This window comes from Mytilus edulis, chromosome 12 (genome assembly GCF_963676685.1).
Source record: "Mytilus edulis chromosome 12, xbMytEdul2.2, whole genome shotgun sequence".
Lineage (NCBI taxonomy): Eukaryota > Metazoa > Mollusca > Bivalvia > Mytilida > Mytilidae > Mytilus > Mytilus edulis.
Genome location: NC_092355.1, coordinates 53,969,526 through 53,980,094, shown reverse-complemented (window position 1 = coordinate 53,980,094; position 10,569 = coordinate 53,969,526).

Here is a 10,569-nt window from a genome sequence, read left to right as displayed (position 1 = left end):
AATAATGAATAATTTAGAATTTTACCAAATGTGCCATATAATTAAAAGATCTATGCAGTGTGATAGTTGTAGATATTTATACGACCGCAAAAATTTTAATTTTTTGGTCGTATATTGCTATCACGTTGGCGTTGGCGTCGTCGTCGTCGTCGTCGTCGTCCGAATACTTTTAGTTTTCGCACTCTAACTTTAGTAAAAGTGAATAGAAATCAATGAAATTTTAACACAAGGTTTATGACCACAAAAGGAAGGTTGGGATTGATTTTGGGAGTTTTGGTCCCAACATTTTAGGAATTAGGGGCCAAAAAGGGCCCAAATAAGCATTTTCTTGGTTTTCGCACTATAACTTTAGTTTAAGTGAATAGAAATTAATGAAATTTTGACACAATGTTTATGACCACAAAAGGAAGGTTGGGATTGCTTTTGGGAGTTTTGATTCCAACAGTTTAGGAATTAAGGGCCAAAAAAGGGCCCAAATAAGCATTATTCTTGGTTTTCGCACAATAACTTTAGTATAAGTAAATAGAAATCAATGAAATTTGAACACAAGGTTTATGACCACAAAAGGAAGGTTGGGATTGATTTTTGGAGTTGAGGTCCTAACAGTTTAGGAATAAGGGGCCAACAGGGTCCAAAATTGAACTTTGTGTGATTTCATCAAAAATTGAATAATTGGGGTTCTTTGATATGCCGAATCTAACTATGTATGTAGATTCTTAATTTTTGGTCCCGTTTTCAAATTGGTCTACATTAAGGTCCAAAGGGTCCAAAATTAAACTTAGTTTGATTTTAACAAAAATTGAATCCTTGGGGTTCTTTGATATGCTGAATTTAAAAATGTACTTAGATTTTTAATTATTGGCCTAGTTTTCAAGTTGGTCAAAATGGGGGTCCAAAATTAAACCTTGTTTGATTTCATCAAAAATTGAATAAATGGGTTCTTTGATATGCCAAATCTAACTGTGTATGTAGATTCTTAATTTTTGGTCCCGTTTTCAAATTGGTCTACATTAAGGTCCAAAGGGTCCAAAATTAAACTAAGTTTGATTTTAACAAAAATTAAATTCTTGGGCTTATTTGATATGCTTTATCTAAATATGTACTTTGATTTTTGATTATGGGCCCAGTTTTCAAGTTGGTCCAAATCAGGATTCCATATCAAGTATTGTGCAATAGCAAGAAATTTTCAATTGCACAGTATTGCACAATAGCAAGAAATATTTAATTGCACAATATTGTGCAATAGCAATTAATTTTCAATTGGAGTTATCTTTCTTTGTATAGAATAGTAGTTGATTATATATGTTGGAAATTTGCCAGACATGACTATGATGTCATTTTCTACTTTTATTTGCCAATAACTTTATGTAAATAACTTCATTGGAAATTTGCCAATATAAAATGTTGCTGATGAAGCTTTTTTTCCTTATCTTATCTAAAATGTTTTTAGATAATGTATGTTGGACATTTGCCAGACATGACTATGATGTCATTTTCTATTTTTATTTGCCAATAACTTTATGTAAATAACTTCATTGGAAATTTGCCAATATAAAATGTTGCTGATAAAGTTTTTTTTATTGTTTTATACAATAAACAATGTATATTCACTTTTACTACCAACCAATCTTTACCATTCAGTGATAACAAGCACTTTATTTTACATTTTAATATTTTATGATGTATTTAAAAGAGTAGTTATTGTTGCAAACTCCATTAGAAATTTGAATTGATATCAGTTTTGGAAAAAGGGAAACGGGGATGTGAAAAAAGGGGGGGGGGGGGGTTTAAATTTTTCTCATTTCAGATTTCATAAATAAAAAGAAAATTTCTTCAAACATTTTTTTGAGAGGATTAATATTCAACAGCATAGTGAATTGCTCAAAGGCAAAAAAAAACTTTTAAGTTCATTAGACCACATTCATTCTGTGTCAGAAACCTATGCTGTGTCAACTATTTAATTTTAGATTTAAAAAGTTTGAAGAAGAAATCTTTAATTGATTTGTAAAATCTTGACATTTGTTTTGTGTAAAAAAAAAAACCATGTAATGTCAAAAATTTGATCACAATCCTAATTCAGAGCTGTATCACGCTTGCATGTTTTGTCCATACTTGCCCCAACTGTTCAGGGTTCGACCTCTGCGGTCGTATAAAGCTGCGCCCTGCGGAGCACCTGGTTTACATTTTCAATGAGAGAACACATACAAATTTTTTTTTATTAATAATGAAATGTTTTGTACTAGTTTCATTTTTAAGATAAATGATTGATTATTGATTAAGAACTTTTTTTCAATATTAAATAATCTATACAAGTAAAACATATGTATATTTTGGTTTTTACAGGATTCTTTTGACACCTCCCTGCATTTGTAAGGACTGCCTCAAATCACACATAACACATTCATTTTGTACATGTGCACACTTTTTGTGTTAGATTACAGATTAGTATCTGTATGTTTTTATATGTAATTCTACATCGATTCTTTACAGTACACCAAATAGTATAACTTCAAGAAAAGAGTGTAACTAAATTCCTACATAATTTGCCTATAAATTAAAAAGGTATTACGATAAAAAAAGAGGGGGATTTAAGCATTCTGTTTGATTTTTCTGATTATATAAATGGTACCAATTTAGGATTGATAACTACTTCTATTAACCACTCATTTACTGTATAATTTATGATTTTCTTGTTCATGGGGAGGGGGATTATATTGTTACCTTTGTCAGCATTCCATCCTGTTATTCTGAAATTTTATATTTATACAAATGTTCTTGTTGTGCCTTTAGGTGTTGAGATTATGTGTTTTTGTCTGAGGATAAGGATTGCATTGATGCAATCAAAAAAATTATGTGACTAGTTTGATATCTGTATCTTCCAGGGGTTAGCACTCCTTTTGATATTTTAAACAACATAGTACAGTAGAGTACACATTCTTTAGATTCTTTGCAGACAATTTCATGATGTCAAGTTAATAATGACATGTTTTCCAAAGATATTAGATTTAAAAAATGGTGGGTATTCGAATAACTATAATTGTCAAGAAAGCTTTTTAAATAGATATTGACTTGCTTATGGATCAAATTTGAAATTTATTATTTATAATTCAAGCAAAACCAAAGAATTTTAATTGACAAATGGTAAAAGATTGTTGTGCAATTAGAAGAGTGTTTTCAGTGGCAATAAATGCATAATTTTTGGTGATGTTATTTTTTGCAATTGTTTAAACTTTTGACCTTTACATATATGGTAAACAGCCGCTAAAATGTATACTTTGTATTATCTTATTGTAGTGTTTTGATATAAAAAAAAAATCGTTTTTTTTTAAATAATTGAATCTCGGGTCTAAACCTCAGGTCTAAAACAAGAATGTCTTATGTCATCAGGTCATGACAATAGTGAAACGAAAATTTAGCAGCTGATGTTTAGATAGACCACCCTTTATTAAATGTGGTAAAGTTATGATTGTCAGGTTTTAAAGGGGCACTAGCTACGATATATATAAAAAAATAAAGTATGATTTTTTTTTAGATCAATCATTAATCAAATTGGAATAATGGAATAATAATTTGCTTTTAGCAATCAATTTCCTTTAATTTTGTTGAAATAAGCGATTAAACATAATTTTTGACTGATTCACTTGCAAGTGAAAACGTCATCATCATTCTAACCGGTATTCATGTGAACTTCAAGTTAACCCCTAGCTAGAGATTGACAACGCATGCACTGTACGTGTACTGGTTATTTAAAGAAAAAGAATGTCAACAATGAAAGTGAAACTACGGTAAATCATTTGATTACTAATTCGATGCACATAAAATCATTCTTATATGGTTAAAAACAATGAGAAACATCTATTTTTAATCTATAAAATAAAATCAAACAGACCTATAAAAATGCAATTGCACGTGTTGGTTTAATCTATTCGTATCTTTATTTTTGTTTACATCGCTTATATGGTCATCTGAGGTCAAATCGATAGTTAATTAGATGGCGTCTGGACTAAAATACACACGAAACGAACCTATATATTATCTACCCCATGCTCTGTAAACTGTTTATTTTAGACTTTTGATAGTTTGGATAAATGTTTTACATTGTTATAAACCAAATATGAGAATTTGAGTCAAATCGGTTACAATGAATTTGACAGCTAGTGCCCCTTTAATAATTACTTAGGAAAGTTGATAAAAACTCTTTATAGCATATAATCAAAAACAGTTGTCAGATATTGTCTAATAAAATAGTAGCTAGTAAAAAATAGGTGGTACCTAACACTACAGGGAGGTAACTCTGTTAAATCAGCTAAACGTTTTAATACAGTGTATTTTTTAGGAAATATTAAGCTGCTCAATGATCAAAATATGTCATTGTGAAACTGCTATCTATCCAACCATTTTGGTTTGAGAAAGTGATTGATTCTATTTTTCTGGAATATTTATATATTTTTTTTAAAGAGTCAAAGTAAATATTTTATCCAAATTTAATGAATATTAAACGAGTTAAATTAATTTTAGGCAAGGTGTTGGGTACCACCTTAATATTTTATATGGAGAATCATGTTTGGAAAAGTGCTAGAACAATTTTTATAATAAACTTTGGTAAATGAATAAAACAAGACAATCAATTGAACATCTGTATTATGCATATTTGTTAAATTTTTAATGTTAATGATATTTAATGAATGCTGTGTGTAGTCTCTCATATTAACATACTTAAAAGCTTTAATAAGATTTATATTTTTATATGGAAAATGAATCTGACATGTAAATATCCTATTTTTTGTTTAACATTTTTAAGAATATATGGCAGAAAGTATGTTGTGAATCTGTTTTTGAATAAATGTGTGAACAAGCCATCATTTTGTGTGAATGTATTTATGGTGAAATGAATGGTTGAATTAAAGTGAGAGTTAAGCGAACAATTATTATTTCTCTTGTTCAAGTTGTACATTTCTTGTTGAGCAGGAAAACAAAGATGACCAAAATATTTGAGTGCTTATTTACTAAGTTTTGATGTTTTATATATTTTATTATGATGCCAACTTTTTGAGGATTTCGTTGTTAGATATGACGAAAAAAATTCAAATTTACAACGAAGTACAAAAGATTTCATGAAATCATGAAATCAAATATTCATGAAAATACAGTTTCTCCTCAATCCACAAGAAATGCCCACGAAAGTAAATGTATCAACTATTTAAAGCTTGTTGTTATGTTGTTTATGTTTATTCTTGTTAAATATTCTTTATTGATTACTTTACTTCTTAATCTTTGTTTCTTTAATGACACTTTTATCAAAATATTCTCTCTATGTTGTGTTCTCCCTAGGGCCTTACACTGGTGCTATATTTTCTACCATGTTGCTATTTTGAATGATTTAATATTAGAATGTAAAGCAGGCATCATGTTCTATATTTTTTGAAAAAACAAGTATATGTTAATTTCCATTGTGCTATTTGAAAATTCGGGGGAGAACACATCTATGTAAAAGAAAATTTTCATACACGTGTTGGGAATTTATCATCTGCATGTTTAGATGATACACTGTATCTTTATTATCAGTTAATATGAGTGATAAAAACAATTTTTAAAGCTTAAAATTTTTAATCTTTTTTAAGGAATTAACTACAAATAAATTTTATTATATATTTCTATTTTTTACAACTGTTTTAGAACTTAATTTATTTTTACAAAAAGTGTTAGCTAACATTTGGACAGTACAAGAGTTGAAAGGGTATTTTTGTATATTTTAAAACACTTACAAGAACGTAATATTGTATACTAAATTGTTAAATCGTCATTTTGGATCCATTTTGTCAAAATTAGCCCCAAATCTTATTGAAGTCTTTTATTATTCAGACAACAGTTCATTTCAATTAGATCATATTGTAACTTATAAGGGACGAGAAGCATCAAGATGCGAATTTTTTAGTTGGTGCCTTTTTAAAACAATGTCATTAGAAAATTCTTCCTTTTTGAAAAAAGTAAAAACACAAAAATACTGAACTCCAAGGAAAATTCAAAAAGGAAAATCAAAAATCAAAAGGCAAAATCAAAAGTCCAAACACATCAAACGAATGGATAACAACTGTCATATTCCTGACTTGGTACATGCATTTTCTAATGTAGAAAATGGTGGATTGAACCTGGTTTTATAGCTAGCTAAACCTCTCACTTGTATGACAGTCGCATCAAATTCCATTCCATTGTCAACGATGCATGAACAAAACAAACATACTCAAAGAGTAAAAATGTCAAAAATAGGGGTACAACAGTCAAAATTGTGTTATCATCTTAATATCACTACATAAACAACAAATGTAACAAAGTAGCACAAAAAGGCATACATCAAATTTAACATTCTCATTTTGCTTTTCTTATACGGCTGAATTTATTTATGTAAAGTCTACCCATAAATGAAAGAAGGTTTTCATTACTGGTGTAAAATTGCGCATTTGAAATTCGCACAGGTAGACATAAAAATAATTTTGTCGTATGACGGCATACATAAATGCAGACTCACGTAAAGTAGATATAACAAAAAACAGACTTACAGTAAAAATAATTAATAAAATAATGGTGTGGTTCAAAGTATGACGGGACACATAAGTACAGTTTCACGTCAAATACGGCTGAATTTATCTAGCCATTTGAGATCATTTGATCATATTTTATTTTCTGACAATTCTTTTTTTCTTCTTTTTACCGTCAACTATTTACTAATATTGGCAAAACATGTGTATACTTAAAGTTGGCTGTGAGATTTGCATTTATAAATCATTGTACATTGATCATATTTTATATATATTCTAATAAAAATTTAAAAATTTTGATATGTTTTTTTTAAATGTCTTTATACTGCTATGTTCATATTGTTTGGATGATTTTTGTTGACCCTGGGACATAAGCAACATAGCAACGTTTCATTTTCTGTAATGGTCATTCTGATTAAAGTATAAATGGTAAAACTATTTTGGGCCTGCTCAATCAGTCATTGTCTTTTGCTTAGTTTAAAAGTTAACATCACCAAATGGGCGTATGACATTTGCGCCGATTTACAAAAAAATCATTCTTTCATTTGCGCCCATTTTATATTTACTCCTAATTAGATTTACAGGTAAGTTTATACTTGTACATGTACTATACTATTAGTAAAATCTGGTTATAAATGTTGCTCACTTATGTTTAAGTTGAAAAATTTTGATTCATGTTGTTCTTGAACTTCGTTGTAAGATGATGGACATATTGCACACTGAAACGAGCCGAGGAGTCAATTCTTTAATCATCGACGGCCATACATATCGGAATGTCAGTGTCTTGAAAAACATATCTTACTCATGTACCATAAAATCGTGTAAAGCCAGAGTCACCACGGATTCTGATATTATGGTTGATAATTTATTACATTTTGTACAAGTGGCTAACGGAAGAGGTCTATAATGATAAATGAAAAATAACATGACTTGGATGAAGGGTTTTCTCATTGGCACTCATACAACATCTTTTTATATCTATTCACCTGTAATTTACCTGTAAAAAAATCGGCTCAAATGAAAATAAAAATCGGCGCAAATGCAAAACGCCGCACCAAATGAGACTTATTACTGGATTTGTACTTGCAAAGAACAACATGATGGGTGCCACATGTGGAGTAGAACCTGCTTACCCTTAATGAACAATTAAGTTCACAGCGTTTTATTTGTGGGGTTCAATTGAATTTTGCAGAATTTTTCAAAATTTCTTTTTTTGCAATGAGATTGTCAGTTTTTCGCTTTGTTTGTTTCAAATTTTTATTGGTTTTGATTGTCAATTTGATAAGAATCACTAAAGGCATTTCACTGGTATTTGGACTAGATCTGTATTATCACTGCACATCTCATATCCATGAAGACCATTTGACATCATACTTGTTGACCTTTGAGTTAGACTGATTCAACAAATTGTTGGCATTTCTATGGGATCGAACTCTACTTGCCGACCTCTTTTTATTTTCACACGAGTCGAGTCGGAGCTCTTTCAGACACTTGTCAAAAACAAGAAAATTAAGAAGTCAGATCATCAATTTTCACATTCAGATACATTAATGATTGTACCATTAACAATCCAAACTCTTCTGATTGAGTTCCATTAATATATCCTCCAGAAGTAGAAATTAAAGAAACAACAGACATGGCTTCCTCTAGTTGCCTCGTTTTAAGACTTATACCTCGAATTTGACACACGCTGTCAACTCTTCTAGAATCTATGACAAATGAGATTATTTTAATTTTGAAATTATCAATTTCCCCCACCTTAGTAGCAATACTAGTATACCAACTGCACCTGCATATGGGATATACATTTCGCAAACCATTCTGAATCCAAGAGCTTGCAGCTGCTACTAAGACTTTGTAAAACGGCACCAATGTCTGAGCAGAAAGTTGATGGATCGAGGGTATGTCAAAGAACGTCTCGTCCTCTTTCTACGAAACCAAAACAGTGTTAAAAATGCCTGTACCAAGTCAGGAATATGGCAGTTGTTATCTGTTCATTTGATGTGTCTGAGCTTTTGCTTTTTTCATTTTCTTAGTAACTTTCTGTTTAAACTTTTCCAGATCAGTTTTTTTTTGTTATTTTCCTTTTTATTAAAGAACACACTAAAACATATTTAAATTATTAGATTATAAAATGTGTGCATTTGCTGTTGATATGAACAGATCATGTTCTTTTGTTATGAAAGGATTTCATTGTCATTGAAAATTCTACGGTAGCCAGTTGTGATGAAATAGAAAGACTGACAACAAACTGCCTATGCTACTACCATGCTTTACTTTAAAGGAGAAAAGCTCAAATTAAAATGACCATTTGTAACTGCAGACATAAGATGTCTCCTATTTACTTTGTCAAGTAAAGCTAAAAGAAAAATGTAGTAAAAATACCGAGCTCCATGGCAAATACAAAACGGTGGACGTCAATAAAAACAAGTAAAATTCCATATTTCTCGCTTGGTGCTTGCACTTTTCGAAGAAAAAAAGAGTGGTATAAACCTGGTTTTAGTACTAGGTAAACCTTTCACTCGTATGAAAGTTGTTGTTTGTTCCGTTATATCAAAAAAATTGGATGAACAAACCCATACAGATTTAAAAAGTTACTGTGACAATAATTGGAATAAAACTGAGTAAACATACATTGCAGACATACAACACAGCTCACTATAAAATCTAACAAACATACAAATTGATCTTAAAAAGACGACCATTAAACAAATGTAGTAGATAGTTACAATTACAATAACTGTTACAGTTTTTGTCGGTCATAATGCATACCATATATAGTATGTGGTATTGAAAATGTAATATAAATTTTAATATAAATGTAAAAGTAAGAGAGGTTACATTTCATCATTTATAGTGCATACAATTTGTATATAAAATGATATGTAATGTCAATCAGTTTTCTGTTGAAACAAACTTGAATTAATACTATGTTTCAAAGAAACGCAAGATAAAACACTTTGTTGAACATACATGTATGATCACTGGTGCAGGCACACATGAGACAATGCTATACACAATATTGCAAACACAATTTAACACAATAGAACTACCTTTTACCATGACAAAGCTACAAAAAAAGCCAAGAGAAGCGTCAAATTTTCAATTTTGATAAAGTGAGATAACCCAAGAAGATGAAAAGCCAAACTATACATGAATACATACTTTATAATATCTGCATTGTACAAAGAAAGGTCTAGTCTTTTCATAGTTACACATGCTTGTTATATACGTATTGCAATAAATAGTGTCATATTTTTTTATTTACTTTTTTTACTTGTATGCATTTAAATGAACCTTTTTACATTTTCAAATATTAGCCCTAGTGTCTACATGCTATTTTTCTATCACAGCAAATGGGATAAATTATTATTATATAGATTAACTGTCAGAATTTTGTCAAATCTAGGTGATAATTTCTTTTTCTTATCTTTTATAATTACAAATTCTAGTTTTCATAATATGATGTGGATACATACAAAGAAAGACAACTCTTATCTTCCTAAATTTCCATGTTCAATCCTTACATTATCAAACAAAAGTTATTAAGTTACTTTCATTCTTATTTTCTCATTTAATTATTAAACACAACTGATATATTGAAACTACATTGTATCAAATAAGAATTAAGCCTCAGATATAAAATTGATTAATAGACTTGAAATTTATTCATATAATTATTCGTACATAAATGACAGTGCATCATAAGCTTCTAAAGGCTGATTGGTATAATTATACATGTTTATTGAATGTTTATGTTTAAAACTGCAATATATTGTATTTCATGTATATGTACCAAGTTGTACTTTAATAATAAAAATATCTATCTATAGTATTCACTATGTCGATAAGTAAATAAATATTAAGGTTAAACAAAATATTATCAACACTGCAAAAATCCTTGGTGTCCAAATTGCACCTCAGGATCAACCTTCACCAATGCATACATACTGAGTCATGAACATGATACACGCCCGAGATAAAAAGACATAATAGCACAGAGATAAATAACATGTTAAACCAAAATAAAAAG